The following is a 12,046-nucleotide window of genomic DNA, read 5'->3' on the forward strand; positions in this document are numbered from 1 at the left end:
TGTGACAAAAATAATCCCTTTCCTTTACACGGGATGCTGCTCTTTAAATGATTAATAAGAACAAAGACTACAGTTTTTAAATTCCCAGCTCTTTGTTTGAGCTACTTCTTTGAGTGATACTTTGCCTTCTGTTTTTTAGGGCTGGTGGAGCAAGCCTTTCCTTCAACTTAAAAAAAAAAAAAAAAAAAAAAAAAAAAAAAAAGCTACATACCTAATTGATAAAAGTTAAGTATCAAAGGAGTATGACTTTTATTGTTTTTAAAAACAAGGTTTGTAGTCAAGGAAAGCTTGCAAATTTCTATTGTGGATTAGAAATAAGGTGGCTCCTAATTTTGACAGAGGACCTTGCTTAGTTGAGTAACTGAGAGGGGATTCAGCTTTTCAAAGATGATTCTTCCAGTGTTTCATGGCTCAAGCTGCAAATCTCTGAGAGTTAATGAATGTGTCCATTCGCCCTGTTGTACTAATACTTTTACAATAGCAGCTTAAGCTGAACATTCTGTCTTTATTTAACATACTAGAACTGGAACTGCTTTAAGAGTAGTACTTTGGGAGCATGGGGGGATTAATCATTCTCCAACACTTGTAACTACTGATATTACACTTATGACTGCTCTAAAAACAGTTCTAATCAGGAAAAGTCAGAGTTAAAAAAACAGCACAGAATTGCTGTGCAGTTATTTTGGGTGATAAGGAAGTACTGCCTGCTAGTAAGGCTGTCATAGAAGAGAATGTTTATAGCCTTATTCTTTTGCCATTGACTGCAGGGATGGAGCAGAGCTACAATACTATAGAGCACAACTTTACCTTAGCGTGTATGAATTTCAATTTTAAAAATCAAAATTCTAGCTAAATACTTGTGGAATAAACCAGTATATCTTCATGTTGTATTGATGCTCAACAAATTTTAAACTACGCACAAGCATTTCTGGATTCATCCAGTTAGTCGGTGGCACTTTATTTAGAAATGTCTACAACTTCTTTTTCTTTTTGCAGTTTTCAGTTTATCAAATTCACATGTATGGATAACAAAGCATTGATCTATGTGGATGATTCTTCCTTGTCAGTGATGTGCTCATCAGTCACACAATCACAGAACAGTTAGGGTTAGAAGACACCTCTGGAGCTCATCTGGTCCAACTCCCCTGCTCAAGCAGGGTCAGCTCGAGCAGGTTACCCAGGACTGGGTGCAGTCAGGTTTTGGCTATCTCCAAGGTTGGAGACTCCATAACCTCTCTGGGCAATCTGTCCAAGTTTTCAACCGTCCTCACAGTGAAGAAGTGTTTTCTCATGTTCAAGTGGATTTTTCTGTGTTTCCGTTTGTGCCCATTGCCTCTTGTAGAGTCTGGCCCCGTCCTCTTGACAGCCTCTTACCAGATATTTATACACATTGATGAGATTGCCCTGAGCCTTTTCTTCTCCAGGCTTAACAGTGCCTGTTCTCTTGGCCTCTCCTCAAATGAGAGATGCTCCAGTTCCTTAATCACTTTTGTAGCCCTCTCCAGTCCCTTGAGCATCTCGGTCATAAACATCCAGTTCCCTGTTACTAAAGTCATGTTGTTTAATTCCTCATAAAATTGTAACCTCCTGCAAGAAGAACCACTAGTGAAAGGATGGAGCTCTCCTATACCACAGTTCCATATTTTTGCAGCAGAACCAGTTAGAAGGTCACCATTTTCCTCCTGGAGGTTGCTACCAAAAAAAAAGGTGTCAATTCAATTGTTCTAATGCTTCAACAGTAAACTAGATTTGTGAAATCGGGGTGAACAGTGGAATCTAACAAACCAGTTCTGCTGCCCAAAGACCTGACCTGGGTAGCCAGCACCTTCATTTCAATGTGCGCTAAGTGGGAAGGGGGAGGGTGATGCTCGCCTATCTCATCTGTAACTGTTAAGACTACTACCTACTTCTTAGCAATGCTCTGATGATCATCTGATCTGGACACAGACAAGTTACATGCACAGGTACATTAACAGAGCAGAAGGGCAACAACTTATGATGTGGTGGGATGTAAGTGAGGCTGGGGACAGCAACCTCTCAGATGAGCTGGAACCACATAGAACAGTTTGTGCATGTATTGGTGCCCCTTTGATCCAACTACCTTAAAAATATTCAGAGCTCTGCAAGCTATTTCCATTAGAGAGAGAAATTGGTAGGATTAGGGTATTCCTTTAGCACAATGTGATTTATTTATGAAGAAGTTATGTGTAGTGCTATTTTCCTGAGCACTGTAAAATCAGTAAACTGTAGGCTATTCACTTGCTTCCAACTCACAGTTTCCAGAGCTGCTCTTTTAGTTAGATCGGGGGGGGGGAATCTGTTCTTGCTCTGGTTTTAGTGAGCTGTGAGAGAAAGTGGGAAAAAGCCAGCAGATAGCAATCAAACCAGTCTCTCGGCCCATTCATTTTCCACAGAAAAACCTGTAATCAACCTGGTTTAGGCCTGCTGTGCCTTTGCCAGTGTCTAGCTTGATTTCAAGTGTTGCCACCTATGCAATTGAATTTTGGCTGTGTTTCAGATCATTTTCACTTTCCCACTGGAGCTGTCTGGGATTCCAGCCAGGAGGAGAGAGGAGGGAGGAAACTGCTTCCATTGCAGCCTGCTGCCTGGCCAGCCTGCTGTGCCTGGGGGGTGCAAGAAGAAGTGGGGGGAGCAGGCCTCCTTCTCTAGCCACACCTGCATCCCTCGAGAGCTAATACTGCTCTTGTACAAGGGAAAGATCAGACAGAAGAGCTAATACTGCTCTTGCATGAGGGAAAGATCAGCAAGAGTTTCACAGCTCAATACAGTCCTGCATCTTCCATCACTTGCTCTTCCTTCCTCCTTTCTCTTTACCAAAAAGAGAGAATGGTTCCTCTCATCTTCCTCTCGTGTTGGGGGAGTGAAAAGCCCTGCCACCACAGGAGGAAGAGACTTCATAAACGGACTTTGAGGCAGGTAGGGAGAAGAACTAATTTCTGGACAAAGCATAAGTGGAAAGTGAGCAAACTGCCTTACGACTTTGGGAGTGCAAGCAGCATTAATTGTTGCATAGCTGGGCTGGGGATGGGCAAGGGAATTTCCAGAATTAAAGACAGGCCTAAACCAGGTTGACTACAGGTTCTTCTGTGGAAAATGATGTGGCTGGGAGACTGGTTTGATTGCTATCTGCTGGCTTTTTCCCACTTTCTCTCACAGCTCACTAAAACCAGAGCAAGAACAGATTAAAGACAGGTCAAAATGTGACCAAGTAAGAGACTCATGAGTGTCTGGGCCAGTCTTTTCATTCTGGGGGTGTTTGACTCATGATTTTTGACCTTTACAGGCTGACCATGTTGACCACAACAAAGCGACATTTAATTGCCCTTCTTGCCCAGCCTCCAAGGAGCCAAGCCCTTGGTCTGTGATTCTCAAACCCTTGTGCAGTGGCAGCTGTAACACCTTACAGTAAGACTGTCTTCAGCAAAGGGAACAGATCTGTAGATGAGGGGAGAGCAGTGGATGACATCTACCTTGTAGTAGTAGTACATGACTTGAACAAGCTTTTTGAAAGAGTCTCCCACAGCATCCTGGTATCTGAGCTGGGATGTTGCAGTTGGATGGGTGGATTTCTAGATGAGTGAAAAACTGGCTGGGTCACTGGGGTAAGGAGCAGTGGTTAATGGTTCATACCCTACCTGAAGACCAGTTACAAGTGGAGTACCACAGGGGTCTGTCCTGGGACCTGTCCTGTTCAATATTTTTACCAGTGACTTGGAGGAGGAGATGACTCATCAGGTCTGTGGTTGATACCAAACTGGGGCAGTGCAGTTGATGCACTGGAGAGCAGGGCTGCCCTCATGAAGGACCTGAAGAGGTTGGACAATGCACTGGCACGGACCTCATGAAATTCAGCAAGGACAAACACAAAGCTCTGCCCTGGGAAGGAGGGAGCCCTGGCCATGGTGCAGGCTGGGCACTGCCTGACCGGGGAGCAGCTCTGCAGGAAAGGTCCTGGGGGTCATGGTGGGCAGTGAACTGGACATGAGCCCGCAGCATGCCCTGGCAGCAACAAGCAGCCGTGTCCTGGGCTGTATGAACAGGGGCACTGCCAGGAGAGCGAGGGAAGTGACTGTCTGCTCAGCACTTGTTAGACCTTGCCTAGGTACTGTGTCCAGTTTTGGGCTCCCCAGTACAGGAAAGACATGGATAAATTGGAGTGAGTTCATGTGAGGGCCATGAATGTGGTTGGGGGCTGGAGTACTCATCCCATGAGGAGAGGCTGAGAGAGTGGGGCTTGCTCAGCCAGGGGAAGGGATGGCTGCAGGAGTACCTAACAGCCAACCCCCAGTGCCTACAGAGAGGTCATCAAGAAGATGAGACCAAGATTTTACAGAGGTAAATTGAAAGAGAGGATAGGAATACAGGGATATATCCAACTGGGTATAGGGAAAAAAATTTCCCCATGAGGACAGTCATGCACTGGAGTAGGATGCCCAGAGAAGCTGTGCAGTGTCCATCGTTACAGGTTTTCAAGACCCAACTGGACACAGCCCTAGGCAACCTGGTCTGAATTCAGTGTTGACCCTGCTTTGAGCAGGAGGCTGGACTGGAGACCTCCCTGGGTCCTTTCCAACCTGGGTCATTCTGTGATTCTAATGTTCAGTCTAAATCTTCAATGCTGCAACTTTAACCTCTTCCACTTTCTCCTGTTCTGAAGGAATATGGGAAATAGTTTATGTTCTTCCTCATTACCCTTTAGCTATTTGAAAACAGTTCTGTTTCTCTTCAGTTTTCTCTTCTCTGAACAGCTCCATTTCTTTCAATGTTTCTGCTTGGGTCATGTTTCTTCACACCTTCTTGTTGTGCTCCTCAGGCCATGTTCCACATGGGCCATATTTTTTTTGAAATGTAGCATTCCAGATTGGACATGGTATCTCAGCTAATGTCTTACCAGTGCTGAGCGCCATGTGTCCTACAGGCTATATTCCTGTTTGCATAACCCTGTATGATGTTTGCCTTTTTCACAACAGCAGGGCATTGTTGACTTACACTGAGCTTGCATTACACTATAATCATATGTTCCACTCTACAGAATTGCAGTCTAGGTAGTGGTTACTTGAGCAGCAGGCATTCCTGCCTGGCGATAAAATTTGGCATTTGTCCTTATTAGCCAACATCCTATTTTACTTTTCCATTTCATTTCTCCAGTCTGTCAAATATCATTTTGAATTATGATGTTGTCCTCCAAATTGTTTGCAGCCTCTCCCACTCATTTAAAACCAATCTGGAGTGGCTCCTCTTCGGCTGCTTTTTCCTCCCTTTGTGTAAATATGTTTCCATGATCTTGTGACATAGCCTTGTGCACACCCTTCCCTAACAGGCTCTGGGTACCACCAAAGCACCACTGGGTCTTCATTAGTTGCTTACAAAAAGTCTCCTACACCTGATCTTCCTCCTTTAGTGATCCTACCACAACAGCACTTATCTTCTTTCCCCTAGGACCACTGCTTGCAGATGTTCAAGGGGGTCTCTCTCCTCTCCTTCTCAGTCTTCAGCAAGTGTATTCATCACTGATATGAGAAACAACATTCTCTGCTTGCTATTCCTGAACAAGCTGTTTATTTCTGTATTAATACTCCTGTCACATCATCACAACTCTGCAATGCACTGTTACAATCAAATCATAATTTTACTATATACCAACACTTCCTGCAAGTTCTCCTGTTCTTCAGAAGAAAAATAATCCTAAGTGTTGTCAGACGTGTGAATCCAAGGAAAATGGCTTAAGTAGCTCCACTTATGATACTGGTAGTGACCTGCTGATTTATCGGAGTTATTCACAAGGCTGGGTTGAAGATTAATCCTGGTGTCCCACTGCCTGGGACCAGCCATAATGGTGCAATTAGTGGGCAGTGTTGTGGAGAAAAGCTTTGTGTATTCATTCCCAGCCCCATGACTGATTTTAATGCCACCAATGACAATGGGACACTGTGGGTTTCTCTTGCCCTGGATACACTTTAAGTCAGTTTTTTCTAAAGTAAAATCCTGTCTTGTAAGTGTTGCCAGTTTTCCTTCACCTTGCTGCTGCTGTAGTTCCTGGCACTGCAAAAGGAAGCTTGCCCTGCATGACTGGGCTGAAGGAGACCAAATTTTGAGTACAGATCCACAGTGCACAATTGAAGATACCTCTAATTAGCCTCACACATTATGTTCAGATCATTTCCAGCATGCCTCACGCTGTCACTTGGTCTTACAAGCCAGCTCTGCTTTACAGCTTAAAGGATCTTGCAAATCCATCGATGCTGCCAATCTTGTATCCCGAGGCCCATCTGCCTGAACTTGCAGTGGTTGCTGCAAGGCTGGCACTTCTTCAGACAAAATAGCTGACTCAGTGCCTCATTCCTTCCTGAAAGGCATAAAAGGTGTGGCTTATTCCTCCCTGGCATCTTTGGATACTACCTCAGTTTTCAAACAGTTGCACTCATTTTATTGCAGTTGCAACAATGTTAAAGGCCCAAATAATCATGGATTTTTGATTTGCTGTGCTTTGTGGCTAGGTCTCATGTTTGTCGTCATGTTTCTGTAAATCCCCAGTTTCTCTGATATCCATTTCAAAGTGCCAGGCATGCTTAATGTCATCATTTTGATGGTCTGCATTCCAGTTGTGCCATTCTGTAATTTAGCAGCATCAGATGCAAACCAGAGCCTGATTCCACAAGCTTTTTCAATTGGTGTTTTTCCACTAGTCCATTGGGACTAATGGCTACCTGTGCAAACCTTGCTATATATTGCTTCACTTTACATGCATATTTCAGACATTATTAATCAGGCAAATTGTGATTTGAGGTAAATAATCACCCTGTTTAACAGCAATATTTTCTAGGAGATCTTTCTTTAGGAAAATGAGAATAACAACGTAGAATAATATGTTCTTTCAGAGTGAGTAGTTGTATGTCTACTTTGATCCAGAAAGGGGCAGGGGAAAGGCAATGTATTTTGTCTTTCAACAGGGTTTTTTCTGCGTAACTTGAGTGTGGATTTTTAGCATATGTAATTAATCAGCTTAACAGCTGCCTCAGTGTTGCTGCGTATTTAAGGCAAATATAAAATATACCTGGCTCTTCCCTTAACTTGTGTTTAATCCTTTGGTGTTCTTCCTGTGCTTTTTCATAAATTTCATCTCATATTCTAATCATGGTTCAGTTTCTTACCAGAGAGACCCTCAGCTCTCTGTAACACTAAGATTAGCTGTTCAGCTTCAGACCAGTCACATCCAGTTGTAAAGTGTATTTTGTCATTTTTAGCACTTCATTTCCTTACTTTTATTTTTATACAGCGTGCAATGTTCTCCAAATAGCTACACTATGTAGTATCTACACATATGGATGGAGATACATAGTTATCTCCACTCCTTTGATTACCTAAAACACATGGATTGCTTGAGGGTGAACCATGTTCTAAAATAAAGCTACCTTGAATTGCTTTTCACTTTATTGGTACTCTTTAGAGCTACAGAAGAAATTGCTGCTTGGACTTTGTGTCATAAGCTGCGTTTTCAAGATGTTTCATTCTAGTGAGCCTTTTCAGCATTTCATGCTTTGCGGCAAGGATTTTTGCCTTTTTTTTTTTTTTTTTAACTTTCTACCTAATCTGGAGCACCTTGCAGTAGTCAGGAATTACTCTGAGACAACTTGCACCGAGTGTCTTAAATCCACCTGCACGTCTGCTGCATGCGATAAAGCTCCACTTGCAGCAACGCTGGTGCAACCACCATGGCGCTGAAGCGATTTCCCAGGCTACAACTCTTCCTTACTGCATTCCTGGGCAACACCATAAATGCAATCATTACACCATGGTGCAGTAATTACCCACGGCATCAGTGCCACAGGGGCTCGGGGGAGGAAGCTGCTTTCCGCAGGGTGCACCGTGCCCGGGTGAGGGACACAGCTGGCCCCAGGGCCCAGCAATGGCAGCAGAGCTGGGCAGCCCACACAGCGTGGACGGGGGCAGGATGTTTCGCTCTGGACATCCAGGAAAGCAGGCCACGTTACAGGCATGCCGTGGCTGTCCCGAAACCCCGTTTCTCCTCGTTTGCAAAAGGAACCTCGGCTGCCGACAGGCTTCCTTCCCAAGGGAGTTTTGATAGCAAAATCCTCTCATTTTTAAAATGGTTCAAGGGCCCGAAGAAGCATCTCTGGATGCTTTTACACTGAACTGTGACAAATCCCTAGTAACCAGCCTCTCCACCGTGACTGTATTTCTCTAATTATTTTTTTTTCCACGTATCATTTTTTATATATCTATATATTTTTTCAAATTAAATGAACAGTAACGCTTGCTCTGCGTGGGGGTTAAAAACAGTAACTGCGCCGGTTCCTATGCACACACTGGTACCTATTTAAGCGGCCCCCAGCAAAGCGGAGCCTGCGCACCCCCCGCGCCACGCGCGGGTTCCGCCCCCCGCCGCGCCACATGGCGGCGGGCGGCAACGCCCCGGCGCCGCGCGCCGCCTCTCCATTGGCTGCCGCCGTCCCACCAACGCCCCCGCCGCGGCCAATCGCCGCGCGCACTCCCCTCCCCCTCTCCTCGCGTACCCGGGCGGGCGCCGGCGGCACGCGCAGGGGGCGGGGCGCGGCGGGGCGGGGCCAGGGGCTCCCGGGCGCTTCTTAATCCCCGCGCGGCTGCCGCCTCCCGCTGCCGCTTTCCTTTTAATTTTTGTTTATTTTTATTTTATTATTTTCCTCCCGCTTCTCTCTTTTTCTCCGTCGGTCGCAGCGCGAGTGGGGACGGTGCCCTCGGTGAGCGCCCGGCTCGCGGAGGTGGGGCGGCGGCGGGGCGAGGGCAGCGGCGCTCATCCCGTCCCTCCCCGCTGCCCGTTGCATCAGCCCGCGCGGCGGCGGGAGGAGAGCCGAGCCGAGCCGGGGCTGGCGGTGCCCTCCCGGGGACGGTTTGGGGTGGGCTGCACGGCGCGTGCCGGCCCCCCCGCCCGCGCCTCGGGGGGTTTCCGTTAAACGGCTGCGGGGAGGGGGAGGGGTCTGCGTGCCCTCATGGCGGGGCGTGCGGGCCGGACGCGCTCCCCGGGGTCGTGCGTGTGGGGTCTTTCTCTCTGGAGTGGGCGGAGAAGGATGGAGGGTGGCAGGCTGCTAGGCAAATGTGGCTGTGTTACATGAGTGGGATTTTTTTGTTATTATTATTTAATAAAAAAGAAATGGCAGCTTCAGAATAATTCTGGGTAAGTGGAAGTTGTCTGCTGCTTTGGAGTTTGCTGTTGTGGTAGTTTCCCCCCCACACACACCCGAAGGGAGTACAGGCTTAAAAAAGGTGCTTGCTGGTGGGGGTGCTCTCGGGGTGGGGGGTGAGGGAGTGGTACCAGTCAGAGATGCAGAGTAGGTCTCCTGGGCAGGGAGGAAGAGGAGGAGGGATTGGCTTCCATTTATAAAGACTTGCGAAGTGATATCCCCTTTTCTCTCCTTGTCTTTCTGGGCTTGGCACTGGTTTTCTGGCTGTTCCTGGCCTGTTGTCCATTGTTCTCCCAGGTACCACAAGGATCTTCAATTTTTTTTTTTAACACTTTTTAGCAAGTCTGACAAGCACACTGGACCAAGAAGCTTCTTTTATTACGTTTTTATCTTATACAGTGCTTGATATGGGAAGGATCTGAATTTGACTGAGGCTCTGAGAGCTACCTCCAGTAGCAGTGTTAATAATGCTGATGGCATATTATTGAACCAGCCATTATTTGGAAGATTGGTGATTCCTCTCCCACCCTTGTCTGACTGTCTGATCTTCTGTGTATCTATCTCTTTAATCCTAAAGCCTTTGACCGTGAAGGTTGCAGAGCACTCTGGCCCTTATCCAGCAGAGTTACTCAGCATGTATTTACCTTTTAACTGAGTGTATTTGCTGAATTGAGGCACGAGAGCTCCATGTTCTACAAAACTCCTACTGGAAAAAAGGAGGAAAAAATCAAGTATGGAGATAGGTGAAATCTGCGGGGTTTCTGTGTGAGGAAGAGGCCTCAACTACAATGTGGTACCAGGGGAAGGTGTTTCCTCTGAAACAGACCTGCTCAGAACCTGGTATTTCTCAGCAGGAGTACAGCTGTATGGAGACAGTTATTGCCAAAGTAAGGCTTATGTGATAATCCAGTATTTGGGACGTTGGACAGGTCATCTTTTCCAATGTTATTTGGCAGCTCTTTGGGTATCCTGTCGCAAACCCCCAAGTATGAGTTAACCAGCCTGCTTTCCTAAAGTCAGAGCAGAACTTTTAAAATTGTGGTAGCAAGGTCATAGGGGACTTGTCATGGACTGTGCATTTCAGCCCAGGTACATCATTAATCTGGTGTTGGCAGCATAACAGGCTGTCAGGAAGGTTTGGATGAATTGGGCTCTTGACTCTTGGCAGATATTTACTGTCTGCCTGCGAGACACAGGACTTAAGCAGATAGTAGGGTGTACCATGCTCATGGCTGCCTTGTGGCTGCCTGCTAAAAGCTCTACAGGTGTAGTCAGCGGGCGGCAGCTGGTCTTTCCCACCAAAAAAACATGTCAACCAGAAGGCTGACCTCCTGCCCAGGCTGTGGTGGCTGGTGTTTCTCTGCCAGCTTTTATCAAAGGTCCTTTGCTAATAAGACTAATGCCTTGAGGAAGCACTGCAATACTGAGGAAGGGGAGCTATCATCTTACCTACTTTATATACCAGGACAGAAGCTGAGAGCAATGCTCTAATTCCCTCTTTCTGTAACACTGGGAAGCTGCTTAATTTTTGAGCTTTTGTACTCTACCTGTACAGAAAGAAATAATGCTTCCCTTTCTGTACTCAATGAGCTTGGCAGATGGAGAGCACTTTTCTGACTCTAGTGTTGGCCCATGTTTGTGCTGACTAGGGAGAGGGAACTAGAAGCAGGGAAAAAGTGTGTGTGTGTGTCTTAAGTTCTGACTGCAACAGGTAAAAATGCAGATTAGGTATTCTCCAGACTTTTCTCTAATGTTCTTACCTGTGCTCCTTGAAGATGTGAATCTTCATTCAGAAAACTTCTCAGGGGGGTCCAGACAGGGTTGAGGGGGTGAACTCAAAATGGACGAAACATCAGAAAACATCTTTAGGGCTGAGTATATGGTTTTCTTTCTGCACGGACTGGGCAGACTGAACACTCCTGTATTTTCACTGGCTATTTTTAAGCATAACATAGTGCCATAATGACAGGAGTTGCTTTGCTGTTGAAGTTTTAATGTCTTTGCAATGTTTCAGAGGTAGGGACATTAAAGAACTACAGGCTTCATATCAGGAGGGTTATGAATATGCCAGTCCAGCCCTGAAAGGAAGAGTGATGACTGAGGGAGTGTCTGTGTATTCATCCTCTTTGTAGAGGAGAACACTAAGAGATAAGTCTTTTGATTCTTGAAGTACCTATTTCTAGGCATAATATTGTTATTTTGTATCCCGGTTATTTCATGTTAGTTGGTGGTTCCTGACTGACATGAGAGATGTCTGGCTGCTACTGATAAAGCAACAAAGTGAAAAAACATGGCTGATTGTCTCCTGAATCATTCATAGCTATGGTGTTTCCTAACAGTTTCTAAAGGCTATATTTGCTGTATGGGTACTGCTACATCTGGTAACCCATAAAGACCCTAAAACTCTCTAAGACCCTGTGGTGCCATAGGGTGAGCAGAACAACTGTTTCCCAGTGGGTTACTTGTCTAGGGAAAAAAGTGTCTGCTTAAGGTCAGAGTTCCCATTCTCAGACCACAGCACAATGGAATCCCATATTTTATCTCTTACTGAGTAGTCAGCCCTTAGGGCATCTCTGATTCATCACTTACACCTACCTTTTAGACAGCTTAATTTCTGCTTCAGACAGGAGTAAAATTAATTAGGTTCTCACATACATGATACTATTTGCATGTTGTCTGCATTAGTGCTGACATACTGTGAACAGCCTTAGAAACTGCAGCCCCTTTTATATCCCCAAAGGGAGTTCAGCCCAGGTTGTTTGAAGATTAATTTCACTCACTGGCCTTCAACCCTGTTTTGTAGAGTCCTTCTGTAGGAGTGGGGAAATAGTTTAGACCTTGAGTTC

The 12,046-nt window shown here is 45.8% G+C and overlaps 1 protein-coding gene across 2 annotated transcripts in view; it reads left to right on the top strand.

Moving 5' to 3' along the window:
• Window positions 1-8,617: 8,617 nt before the first annotated feature.
• LOC106483673 (cystathionine beta-synthase-like protein) overlaps window positions 8,618-12,046 on the top strand; it is a 32,516-nt gene continuing 29,087 nt past the window's right edge. For both annotated transcript variants that reach the window (XM_067298239.1, XM_067298247.1), the window contains exon 1: window positions 8,618-8,759. The gene's annotated coding sequence lies outside the window, so the exon portion shown is untranslated. The remainder of the gene's footprint in view (window positions 8,760-12,046) is intronic.

This window comes from Apteryx mantelli, chromosome 1, assembly GCF_036417845.1.
Source record: "Apteryx mantelli isolate bAptMan1 chromosome 1, bAptMan1.hap1, whole genome shotgun sequence".
NCBI lineage: Eukaryota > Metazoa > Chordata > Aves > Apterygiformes > Apterygidae > Apteryx > Apteryx mantelli.